This window comes from Ammospiza caudacuta, chromosome 2 (assembly GCF_027887145.1).
Source record: "Ammospiza caudacuta isolate bAmmCau1 chromosome 2, bAmmCau1.pri, whole genome shotgun sequence".
NCBI lineage: Eukaryota > Metazoa > Chordata > Aves > Passeriformes > Passerellidae > Ammospiza > Ammospiza caudacuta.
This window is the reverse complement of record NC_080594.1, coordinates 11,603,836-11,617,482: the sequence shown is the minus strand read 5'-3', so window position 1 is coordinate 11,617,482 and position 13,647 is coordinate 11,603,836.

Sequence of the window (13,647 nt, the reverse complement as noted above, 5' to 3'; positions counted from 1 at the left end):
ATAGTTTTCTTACATCTGGAAGGGTAAACCAAGCTTCTGTTCCTGGTGCATGAGTGTCATGCTGGTAACACTGATCCATTTCAAGCAGACTCTTCTCTTCCCCCTCTGGAGCCAGCCCAGGAAGCCCCTTTTTATTGAAATAATTCATTTCTTGATACACATTTTAACAGCAGAAGCATTTAAAATGGGCATAATCAGAGTTATCCCTGGAAAAAGGGTTGGGCTAATGAATATTCCAAACCAGAATGATATCAGCTCTCCAGAGATAGCAGAGAAGGAGTACCACCCTGAACAGGGCTAGGCAGCAATGAAGGAAATTTAATCTTAAGTTAAACAAGATGGAAGGCATTTCATAATGTACTTGAGATGAATATTTTATTAATCACACAACTACAGGAAATAATTAACCCTATAGATTAAAATTTATAGTAATAATAAACATTATTAGAGAAACTGCATTATCACAATGCAATCCCTCAAGTACACTCTGTTCACCAGATGAAACTAGATAAAGTCTAAAAGAAACAGTATGTACACATTAAGCAAAAAAATGCATATATTCAGTCACAAAGTGCAGAGGAAGAAACTAGTAAATTACCATTGGCAAGGACACAACATGATATTTAGGAGTCTGATTGCTGCTCCCAGACTCTGAGAGCCTCTGGGTATGTCCCTTCACTCTGATAACCAATTTATATATCTACAAATTAAACAAGAGAGTAGGGTTCTCTTGGCAGAGTGAGAGAGTTTATGCTGCGGGCAACATTTTTCAAAAAGGCTTGGCACCAAGAGTGGACACGACTCCAGCAAACATGAGCTCCTGATGCACTGTCAGGGCTGAGGGGAAAAATGCATCCCCAGAGGCCTCTTTGGAAGGAGCCTGAAAAGGACTGAAGAACTTGGATTACCTCTATACTTGGCACTCAAACTTCTGGTGTTGGAAGGCTGTATCAATGCCTGATGCGCACAATTCAAGAAACTCACTAAAGAGCCTAGTGAGTAAAGGAGGAAAAACTCTTTAACACACTTCCCATTTATCCTCAGAAATTATGTCTGAATGGATCACTGTCTCTATCAGTTGTGACAGGAGGTTTTACAGGTAAAAGTCCACACACAAACAAGTGACCCAGTAGTCAAATTCTGATTATATAGATATTTGATCATATCTATATGATACAGGTACATGAGGCACCTGTTGTACTTCACCACTGGAACACCTTCCCAGAGGTGATGACATGTTCTCTGTCCTTCACCCATTTAAATCAAGACTGGATTTTGCATTCTGAAAATAATAGTTCAAATAGGATTCATTTTAGTTTATGTACATAGGTGTTAACCTGAATGATCTTACATTTCTGGTTCTGCTTTTTCTTTTTAAGCTACAAGCATCCACTACATGTAATTATATTTATGTATGATATTTTACTTAGGCTTATGCAATTCAATAGGCCTTGTAAAACAGTCTTAAAAGCCTAATGAGAAGTCACAGTTGAAAAGTTCTGTTCATGGGAATACTGGCTCCTTAATATGATGTGGTTTTCATATTGATGAGTTGAATAAAAATAACTTTTTCCTTCTTGTCTTTTAAATTAATGGAATGGTAAAGAATAGTGCACATTACAGCATACTAAACTTGGCATACACTGCACAGTTGAGAATCATATATAAAGACGTGGAAAAGGGGGGGATGAGAAGATGTAAGGGTGACCAAATAAGTTCTTGAGGAAAAACTCCGTGTAGGAGCAGCTACTACCAAGGTAAAGCTTCACAAACCCAGCTGCAGATTTTCTCCTCATCTAAAACTTCCCTGTCAGGTCCCTGTTTATACTCTCCAGCTGCTGCCTCCTTTTTCTTGCCACCCGAGGCCTTTCCCAGCTGTTCTCCTTCTCATCCCGAGTCCCCACCATCTACACGTTCCAGCTGCTAGATTATTCAAATGGATGCTATGGGCCAAACAGTCTATAATCAATTAGTTAACTCAAATAACTTCTTCATTTACAGGGAGAGAGAGGACCATCCAACATGTTGCTTTTAGACACAGCACTCAGATTGCTTTATGTTATTCAGGTTTGTCATTTCAAAAATGGCAAAACAATAGGCTGCATTCATTGACATCTATTTATCTGTTGCATCACTCCAGTAACACAAAGCACTCATAAACCCTCACTAATTGGTGCTTTGGGGCAGGTTTATGGCTACAAGCATTGCTAAACTATTGCAAAGCAGACGCAAAACTAAACCTTTCCCCATTATCCCAGACACCACAAACATCAACAGATATTTACGCTGTGGTCTAGTGTTGATTAAATTGACAATTGCCATTTTCTGATCTCTCCTTTCTGCTCCATTTAGCATGTGCTCAGCTACCTTCAGCTAGCAAGGACCAAAGAAACCAGAAGACATTTTGAGAGAATCTTTTTGAGATGATCCCTTGCTTTTATTTACATATATCTATATAGTCCATGTATTTCTATCAAAGACATCTACACTGGGCTAAAATTAATGCTCTATATGGATACACAATAAGATATGGTTGTAGGTAAAACACAGAAAAAAGAACAAGGAAAAAAAATCCAAAACCAACATCTTTTATAGATCTTGCCATCAAGTACAACTGAATGAAAGTATATACAGAGGGACTTCATAGGTTTCTCTGAATATATAGTGTATTGTGTAAACAAGCAGACAACAATCCATCAGGGATGGATTCAGACTTCCAGTTTATGTTTGGCTTTGTTACATCACCATGAATCACCTTTAAGAAGGATGAAATTTGAAAGGTTTCAAATAAGCACTTGTTCCTTCCTTACTACAAGACCAGGTTTGGGGGAAAGGGATCCTAATATCATGTCTGCATTTGAATGAAATATGTCAAGTTTCCCAAGTGCTTCAGCTATGTATATAAATATATATATTGCAATATATATAAATATATATAATACATTGCACATTTGCAGATACTCTCTGTATGTATATTTAGCTTCATTGTCATCAACAGTAAGACAGCAGGATACTGTTCAAAGGAGTTGCTTTATAGATTGCAATCAGGGATTTCAAATGGAGGCTGTTTTAATCAAAAGTTCTGCCTTCATCAAAACCAACTTTTCTATTTAGGGAAACACACTGGTTTTAATTTAAATGCCACTGGTGCAAAAAGGCTAATGTGAGGTTAGCTGAAAAGATTTTAAGTGTTTCAATCTTACTGCAATAAATATTTTTGCTCCAATTTTTTTTTTTAATTCAGCATGTTTAATTACCAGGCTTCTGTTATTTCTGCTCTTTATAGAGAAATTCTAGCAACACACTTCTAAGAGGGCTGAAATTACTCTCTATATAATCTACCCGCAGGGCTGTGATCTGAATAGAAACTGTGTTACTTGATTCATTGCACACTACGCTTCTGTTGTGCATGTTTTTCTCTGCCACCATATGACAGAAGTACTGGCACAGTTCTTTCCAGTTTATCAACATTTGAGATGTCCCAAGTAAACCAAATAAATTATTCTTTTCTTTAAAACCCAAGCAGCACAAAGCCAAGACTGAGTTTACCTACCACATTTAAGCTGCTCAGATAAATTATGGGCATTTCTGTGCATCTCTCACACAAACCTTGAGGGTTTTTTAAGATTTCCCTCAAGCTACCAACAAATGCCCCTGCATGGCATGACCTAAGCAGAGTTCTGCATCCATCTGTTTCTGATTATGTCAATTTACTATTGACTATGAATATATATGTATAAAGATTACTTTTCTCAGCCTTCACTCACTAAGTCTTTACAAAATATTCCAATTTTATATTTGTGAAAAGTTTCCAAGTCCTTGACTTTTTCATCATATGAAGTTCTGAGAACTTTTTTGTCTCAAAGCCTCCACTTCTTCCAGAAAACCTATTAGGTACCAATCTCATGGCTCTCCTCTTTTTCAGGACACTCAAAGGCCTCTTCTCCCACACCCCAGGAGGTTTTCAAGAGGGGTTCTACATGATAAAATAAGCAGTTTCATCTCTCTCTCACCACCCACACTCAGAGGGTGTTACATAGAGCTCCTGCTTTATGTTTTTCACCTTTCCATAGAGGTCTTCTTGAGCTACCACAGAACTGGAATTAGCAAAAAGGAAGCTGCTGGTGTTTTGTTGTGCTAATGATTCCTGCTTGGAAAAGAAAAATGTGTGAAGCAGAAGTAGGACTGAGCCTTCTACAATGCCAACATGTGCTTCACCTACCTCACATGCACCTTCTGTCACCTACTCCATTATGTGGGAAAGTCACCTCATGCTTTTCCTGTGACTGCTTCCCTTAGGGGCATTCCTTGTGCCCAGCAGGAATGTTTCCACTGCCTGGTGAGAAAACAGCAAGGGCCTCTGGATAAGGGCTGCCATGAACAGACATGAAAAGGGGAAAATGAAATTTAATAAAGTAATTTTACCTGCTGTATTGGCACACACAGTGCTCTTGCATGAGGATTTTCTAAGCCCAGAACACATTAGATTCACTCTGTGTGCATCAGTATACCTTGCATGGATATATGGGAGTCCTAAGCACATAAAAAGCCTCTCTGGTTTACTGGGGGCTTCATCTATCTTTGGCAAGAGCCAGCTGAAGCATTACTAGATGTCCGACCCATGGAGGAGGGAGGAGAAGGAGAAAGAAAAGCATTTTCTCTTGCAATGGGACTTTTCACATTACTAAGCGACTGTAAGTATTGCACAACCTGTGGCCGAACACCTCTGAGAAAACCTGCAGCCTGAACCCCCTGACTTCCAACATCCCAAAGCAGAGCTTTTGGAAGTCTCACACAAAGTCACACATGGATTTCAAGGCTGTTAGATGCAGGCCTTTCCATTTATTGGTGCAGAAGCACATGCAGTAAGCTGTAACCAAATATGTGCTTACATCTGGAAGCACTTTAAAAAACGTGATTAAAATATAAAAAAAACATATGAAACACATGATTTTGCAGGAAGTTCTAACATCACAACATGCTGCTAAAAGGAAAAGCGCACTACTGGTCTGGCCCCTGGTTACTGAGAGGACATAGAACTGGAGAGCCCAGAAAGGGAGAACTCCTTGCTTGAAAGCAACAACTGGCTACTGCATGTACACAGAATCTGTCCTTCAGAGAATTGCCAGGGTTTATCCACCAAAAAGGATGTTCAGAAATACCTGAAAAAGGGGCAACAGAAGGACCTTCATATGCCACAGACGACTTTATGCTCCGCTTTGCCAGGTGCAAGAATGGAAGATGCTCCAAGGAAGTCCCTCAAACTCTAAAAGCCCTGAAGAGGGGAAAAGACTGGAGTGCTGAGCACTGGAGCTCTATGCATGGCAGATATTGGAGACTGTGGCTCAATCTGTTATCCTGCATTTCAAAGTACAGAGTACATCCTAATTGCTACCAACATTTTAAATTCAGCTACAAATCCCATCCAAAAGATGTTGCTGAATGGACTTCTGCTTCCAGTGACCCGAGTCATTAAGATTTCCTCTTTCTACTGGTAACATCTCAATTTCTTGAAAAATGAGTGCTTAGAAGTAGTACCTTTCCAAAACAGTCCATAAAAGACAACTGTTCCTCAAATGTGAAATGTTTCTATTTTTCTCTAATAAATAAACTAGTGATTGCTGATGATCATCATTTGGCATTGATGTTCATTCAGCTTGTAAAACAAAAAGCACAGTAATAGAAAATGAGTTGATGTTTTTCCTTATCTTGAATGACATTAGGAGAAGGAAAATTATCTTACACAAGCTACAGCACTTTAGGAAATCAAACCTATGTAATCAATAACATCATAAAAGGCAGTAGAGATTAATTTCCATTGAAGAACCTTGTTTGGCTGAGAAATAAAATGCTCTTTCAAAAATTATTTAAGTAACAATAATAGGCAAGCATTAATCTTTTCAGTATTAACATTCTCATCTTTAGAAAAGACTAATCCCAAGTTTACAAAAGCCATTTGTAATTTGCCCAAGGTAAAATGGAATACGTAGATATTTTAAGGGTTAAACAAATAGAAAACATCAAACTGTGTTAAAATCAAGTTTTTATCCTCGTCTAAACACATCAATGCTGACTTCAATAGAACCAAGAACCAGCAAAGTTCACTCTTGGAAAAAGTCAGTTTCCTCCAATTTAAAGTTTATAACCATATTTCAGCATTCCTATATTACTGTTTATACAGAATTTAACTGCAGTTGGCCATCTCATATGAAAGATTAGTAGGAATCTCATGTGTTCAGTGCAGTTTGTGAAGACTGAAATAGCATGTGATTTTTCCATGCACAATAAAATGCTCAATAAATAGGAAAAAAAAAGCAAACAAGATGTTCTTGTTTGCCTATAGTAAGTAATTTATATGCATTTAAGATCTTCTGGCATTTGGTCCTTTATTCTTCTGCAATAGCAAACCCAAGGTGTCCTGTAAGCACCAGATTGGATGAAACCTGTTTCCCTACAGATTTCTGCTCTTTGCTCTGTTATTCCACATTCTTTCTTCTCACTGCAAATGGCCACATCTCTCCACATTGCTTATTACACTGTCACCTGGCAGGAGAAACTGTACTGTGATGAGTCTGGGACTGCACACATTTTGTTTGGCCACTGAGCCACTGCCAAGCAGAATGTAGAACAGCTATGTTCTGCCTGCCTCTTCCTCTAAATTGGCACCAGTTGTGAGTTTTTTTCCTCCACACACTCACAGATTTTCATAAAACATGGTATTCATTGAGAATTTCACCTTTCAGATTTTACTGAGGGACACAGAAGGGCTTGAAACACATGTAGGAGGGAAAGAACAAAGGAGAACATAGAAACCTTAGTAGAAGTCTCACTTAGAAAAGGAGAGCAACAACAAATATTTAGCAATAATGCTGTTGGTAATATGCCAGCTCTGTGAAATCCAGTTTGGGTTGTCTGGGGGGTTTTTGAAAGATTCTAAGATTAGACTCTTAAATATGCTTTAAGAACTGAGATGAGGGACCCTGCTTCCAATACAGCAGGAATACAGCATTTTACTTTCAAGTGTGATGTGCGCCTCAATTAGCACTTTAAACTACAGGACTCTCACTTCCTGGCTTCAGATACGCCAATGATCACCTACAAATGCATCCAACCAGATGTATAAAAACTACTCACAGAGTACAGGTAAACTGACCTGCAAAGTTAAAACCAAACAAATAAAACCTGTCTAGATGGATACTGTCAAGTTAATGTACTTGTAGTTAGAAAGGAACACATTCATCTATGAAATGCATAGCAATACTAAAAATATTTTAACAGTAAGAAATTACATGTTTTAAGTAATTTGCTCAAAGATACAGAGAAGTTAGATGACACCTTGAGATTTCTATATCCAGAGGTAGATTGAAACTTTCAGGATTTAATGCTATGGTAAAATCTGAATAAACCCAGAATCACAGAGATGGATGCAAAGCCACTGTGTACTATGTTTCTGCAACAAAATCCCTATAAAATATTACCTTTTCAAATATTTAAACTGAAATTAAGGTGTTCAGCCATGCCTATGTCTGCAGTTGAAAGTTCTTTCCATCAGTTCATCACTGGACTGTCTTAAGAACAAATTCCTCCACCCAAAAATAAGTTGGATGTGCAACTGTACATATGTAGCACAATGTAGATAAAAGAGTTGAATTTTCATCCAAAATTTCTGATGTTTCAGTTTGGCCAGGTCAAAAAAACTGCTGTAATTTTTCTCTTTCAGAGTCCATGCCCAATGACTGGACATTGTCATGCATTGCTTTTGCTTGTCATCTTTTTTGAGGTTTTTTTCTAATAGGGATGCAGAAAGGAGCAGTTTTGGCCAAATTTTATGTGAAAGAGTGCTGAATAAACACAAGAAATAAAGCATGCCACCAACAAAATTTTGAGAAGATTGAACTTCTAATTATTTAAAATAAAAGATGGAAGAGATAGAATGAAGTCAAGATTTCATCTCACAAACATGCCATTCCCTAATGCATAAATATAAATCATAAATAAGTATTGCTGCAGATGTTTTCTATAGAATTGTCAATATTTCTATTAAAAAAACAATTCAAAAGCTGCATTTGCTATTACCTGCCTCTAAGCAAAAATAACATGTGTATATACTCCATAATGTAGCAGTATATGGCTTGATTTTTAAAAACAAAACAACACCAAACCAATAGGTTTTTGAATATTAGTGGATGAAAAAAAGAAAGAAACTTAAAACAGGGCTGACTTTGAGTTAAGAGATGGGAGGTGGCTACTCTGCCTGTCCTGCCAGAGAGTAGACAGGACCAATTAGCTGAGCTATGTCTACCAAGGAGTCATAGAATCATGAAGGGACCTGAAAGATCCTCCAGTCCCAACCCCTGCCATAGGCAGGGTCACCTCCCACCAGACCAGGTTGCTCAAGGCCTTTGCCAACCTGGCCTTGAACACTTCAAAGGTTGGGACATCCACCAGGGCTGGCAACCTCCCAGGGCAACCTGTTGCCATCTCATCTCTCCCCAGTAAAGAATTTTTTTTAAATCTAACCTAAATTTCTCCTCTTTTGGTTTGTATCCATCAGTTCACAGCACTGTTGGGAATCACCTGGTGGTAATGTCAGCAGAGATGCAGAAGTTGAGTTATTGCAATTAGATGCATAGTGCAGGAGATAAAGAGGGGGGAAAAAATCACTAACACATTTTTAATGCCACCTGGTCCTGCTGAAACTACAGTCTAGGAAAGCTTCATGAAAAAAGAAGATGGAAAGACCATTCATACATTGCCCATGTGAGATGTTCCAAGATGACAATCTTGCTTCCTGTGTTTTTACTTCCCAGCATCCAGCTAAGGCAACTTTGGATACATGCTCATGGCAATTTCCTGCAGCACCCTGGTCTCTAAGGACAGGAGACTCAGTGTTATCCATATGCAGTGCCCACCTTAAGATCCAAGTAGCAAATAAAAAGAACCAGTGCCTATCTTGACATCTACTGCCAAAACACATGTAATAAGTAGCTGTAATTTACCACCTTCAATATATAACCATTTAGATCTCTTTTTCTGTCAAGCCCTTTAAAAATAGTCCACAAACCACCTGTTGATCACATTGTTCCAAAGGCTGTTTTTCAAAGACTTTTGTTGAGTTCGTTTTGTTTACTTCATTTTTAGAAGGAAAAATAGAATGCATTCCTGCCTCTGCTGCTTAAAATAATTTCAAATACTTTTAACATGAAAAAAAAAAGGAAAACAAACAAAAGAATCACCTGTGGTTTTGGACAATGGAAAATTTCAGGCAAAAAATAGAGTTAAAGGACAAGCAAAGTGATAGAAAGCAAATGGCCTGATATATTTTAAAACATGATTAAGTTACCAGATCCAAATTTCTTGGTTGTATTCCAGACACTGGCAGTAGATAATAAATGAGAAGGAAAAACAAACCACAAAGGAAAGAATTTGAGGAATACTACTTTCTCTATAGCATGAAGTATCAATTTTTACAGTTTCTACCTAATAATGATGTAATTCTTCTTGATGTCAGTGGAAAGGTAGCTGGACCTACAATGGATACTTCTGGAAAAAACCTTCCTTGTGAATTTTCAGCCAAAGTTTGAAAGAAGATTTATGGGCCTCATAAAAGGTGCATTCTCATTTCTACACAATTCAAAGGTATTTCTTTCTAACACAGGTTGATTCTGTCACGCTGCCATGTCACATTTTGTATGTTTTTTGAATAAATTTCTGTGTCAATCACTGTCGCTTCCATTTTCATTGTTTATATGTTATAACTTACTTTCCCCTACCAAGGGCACAGATTTTTGTTTCAGGAATTATACACAGACCAAAATAACAGATGCTCAGCGACAACTGGGTCATAATCATGAACAATTTATAAAACACAGACCAAAACCATAGATAATATTTTCAGAGGACATTGATCCCCAATCCAGAAGGACTGCAAAATCATGTCACCTTAGGGAAGGCACTTTGAAGGTGCTTCCACCAGTCTGGCCATAACAACATACACAGTTTTGGTTGGCAGAGAAGTGGGGGGAGAAGAAACAGTGAGAGAGCACTGGGATACCTCCACAAGCTCTGCCACAAAAGACTGCTCTTAGGAGGATGTCTTCAGCTGCTGCTGCTTTTTGGAAATAATGAAAATTCCTGACATGGGAATGGGACATTTACTTCAGTGTAGGGCCCTCTCTTTAATATATATTTCTCTTTATCATTTAACACAATTCAGTGTGCACTGTTCAAAATTGGACCAATTGCAGGTCTTTCACAGTAAATTTATGGTGCATGGAAGACCTTTTGGGTTAAGAGGAGATGTGGACAGTTGATGATACAAATGGAATACTGTCACTCAAGATGGCCTAGAAGAGGGAGAAGAGCATGCTTCTTGCAGTACTTGAAGCTGTATTTGTTACCTACCTCTATCATGTTGCTGAATAAACTGAGGTTACGTAATTAATACTACCACAGTCTTGAGGTTTTAAAGGTAATGTCAGAATTGGAAAGTTCGTCTGGTTATTGCCTGAATCACCAAACATTTCTGTAACAGAGAGGCAGGTACGTCAGAAACTGGAGATAGCACTGAATGTTCTTCCATGGTTGTGGACTTTGGTGTCATGTCCAGTAGAATACTGAGGAATCTTAAACCCTTATGGTGCCACATTCATACTATGAAAACCATCACGAACACAGTTTTTAACTCCCTCGCTGGCCTCACCCAATCCCTACCAAAATATTTGGATCTTTGACAGAGCTCCAAATTAAGCCATGGGTGATAAAAAGAATTGGGTGAATGGCTTGGTCAGAGGAGAGGCAGAGCAAAGTCCTTTGATATTTCTCACCAATCTCCTCCAGAGCCAAGAATCAGAATTTCCAGAAGTCCTTCCAAAGGATAAGAATGTTTAAAAAGCTGCAAGGATCTTGTAGGAGTTGAAAAAAAACAAAACAACAACTAAACCTATGCTCAAAAAACATTCACAACCTGAACTGATGGATGTAACCATCCACCCTCACCCCTTTCTGCACAGCTGGACAGAAAGAAGTATATAATAGGATAAAATATAAGAGTTAGGTGGAAAAGAGAGGGTCCATGTCACATCCCCCTCTCCAAAATGCTGTGACCATAATTTTGGAAGGAACAGCCTATTTTCTTGGGTGAATTTATAACTTCAGTCATAAAACTGGCTACCAGAAGTGGAAATGCTTCTGAAGAAACCCAGACAAAGACAGCAAAATTCCCAAGGCTCATCTCAAATCATTTTAGACAAGGTGGGTTTCTTCTCTCATGCCATGGTCCTTCTACTTTTAGGTCTCCTCTGGTTTGCTTTTTAAGTTTTGCCTCTCTTATTACTGCTCCTATCCTCACTTCTGCTTCTTCTCTCTGATCATTTGCTTTTACTCACGTATTAAAAGTACTTAAGTCACTTCACAGGCCAAATGTTTCCCCTTTTATCTCTTGTTCTTTCCCCTTAATCATCACCTTCTGGGACAGTCTTCTGGTGATGGTTTGAACAAGTTGTTGGAAAGTAAAAGCAAACTGAAAGTTAATTTGGGTACTCCAAAGACCACATTCCAATGCGATCATAAGTTGCGGCTGAGAAGATGAAATAAATTTCTGTTTTTTGGGGTTTTTTTAATTCTTAAAATCTTTCAAAATTTCTAGGAATTTACTTAGAGTTATTTTTCTTAATTCATCTTAACAACACTGGAATTCACTGACTCCACAAATACTAAAATTCTTTATCCCTGCCAATTTTCCTTCATCTATTGTTAGAGACATCACCTTGTCATGACAGCACAAACTAGTTCCTGTCTTTGAAAGAAAAATCAACTATTAGTCTTCAATTTCCATTATTTCTATTGTGACTTTAAAGATATGCAGAGGTGCCATGCACACCTGCTTCTGTTATTATACTGATATCAATAAAAAGGAACAGATCTAGTAAATAAAGGGTTTCCTTCTTCCATTCAGAACAGAACAAACCTAAAAGTGAACTTTCAAAATCACTTTCTATGTAATTCACAACACAAATCTATTCACTCATTGAAAAACATTAATAATGTAAAATACAAACCTTTCAAACATTTTGACCTTTTCAAAATACTTTTTTTTTTCCACTAACTGGTGTCAGGCAGAACTAAAAAAGATTGTATAATTATTTTAGTCTGATGTCATGGTTCTTTGGCTTTCTCTAAGAAAGAATAATAGTATTTGGAGATATTGATGTTTTAGCTTCCTGCCAGTCACATTAAGTTGTGCCAGTCCTCAGACAGCCAGTGAGAATACCACATTTAATCATCATTATTGCTGGCTTTCCTTGAATCACAGAACACAACTACTGTGAGCAGATATTCTGCTTTTAATAATAGATATAGCCATAAAATCCCCAGTAAGTTCTTCTCTTCCTCATTAAACCTTTTCCCCTTCATCAGGCTGATCATCAGAGCATGAAGAAATGGCTCATAATCCTCCAGTCTGGTGTCACAACAGCACTGGTGCATTATTTTGCCAGTGGAAAGCCCAGAGCACAGAAAGGATGAATCCTCTCTGCTCGTGTGCCTACGGTGGAGGTGGCTCCATGTGAGCACCCACCTTTCCCTGCTCCCCAAGGGCCTTGTGACCACCAGGATTGGGGGGACACCCCAGGCCTCCAAAGCTGGCAGGAGACACCTCCTCAAAGTTTATTTTGTGTAAAGAGCACTTCAGCAGGTATGCCTCCCTCACAGCATGGCCAAGAAGGAAATATTATATTTATGCTACCAAAGAGAACGTATTTCTTTCCCTCAGAGCAAGCCTGAAACTCCTAAAACAAAAGAACATCCTTAACTGAACTAAAAACACAGTCAAATATTTTCTTGTGGAAAGAAATGCTTAGTCCAAGTCAAAATATATAGAAATTCAAATCAAAATAAGAAAACACAAAGTTTGAGGTCCACTTATGTTGCAGCATTGCATACAAATCCATATTTCTCAGCATTTCTCTGGCACAACCCCTCCTTTCTACTAAAACCATTTTCAAAACTGAAGGGTGAACTCAAACTGTCAAATAAGAAAGGACATAGGTGAACAACATGACTGCACCTGAAAGGGATTCTAACATCTGATCAAAGTAGATCTGAAACATAATTTTTTTTTCAAGCAAGCATTCTGCTAATTGTTAGGTAAGCATAAAAACAGAAAGACAGATCAAGAAAGAAGTAGTAACATACCCTCTGTGCAGAGTTCATCTGACCAACTCCTTACATTGCATATTAGAATTATCCTATCAAATAGGGATTTTCCATTTAGCCTCAAATAACTGCTACCTAATTTTAAGATTTTTTTTTAGTGCACCTGAATTATATGATAAAAATAATCTTATACAGAATCACACTTCTGCTAATAGAAAACCAGACTCTCCTCTAAATTACAGATATCTTAAAACCTCACGTAGAGAGTAACTTTGGCATGCCTTGATGATTTATTACTCTAAATTTCATCCACTCAGCAGTTTCCACAAACATATTTCTAACATTACTGTCAACATGCAATGTTTAATTCAGTTGCTGTGCTAATGAAGGAGCTTTTTAAAACTCCTAACTGAGATAACATTATAGCTCAGATCATATTTATTACCATTACACTAGATGACTAGTGTAGCTAACAAAATCTGCTCAAGAACT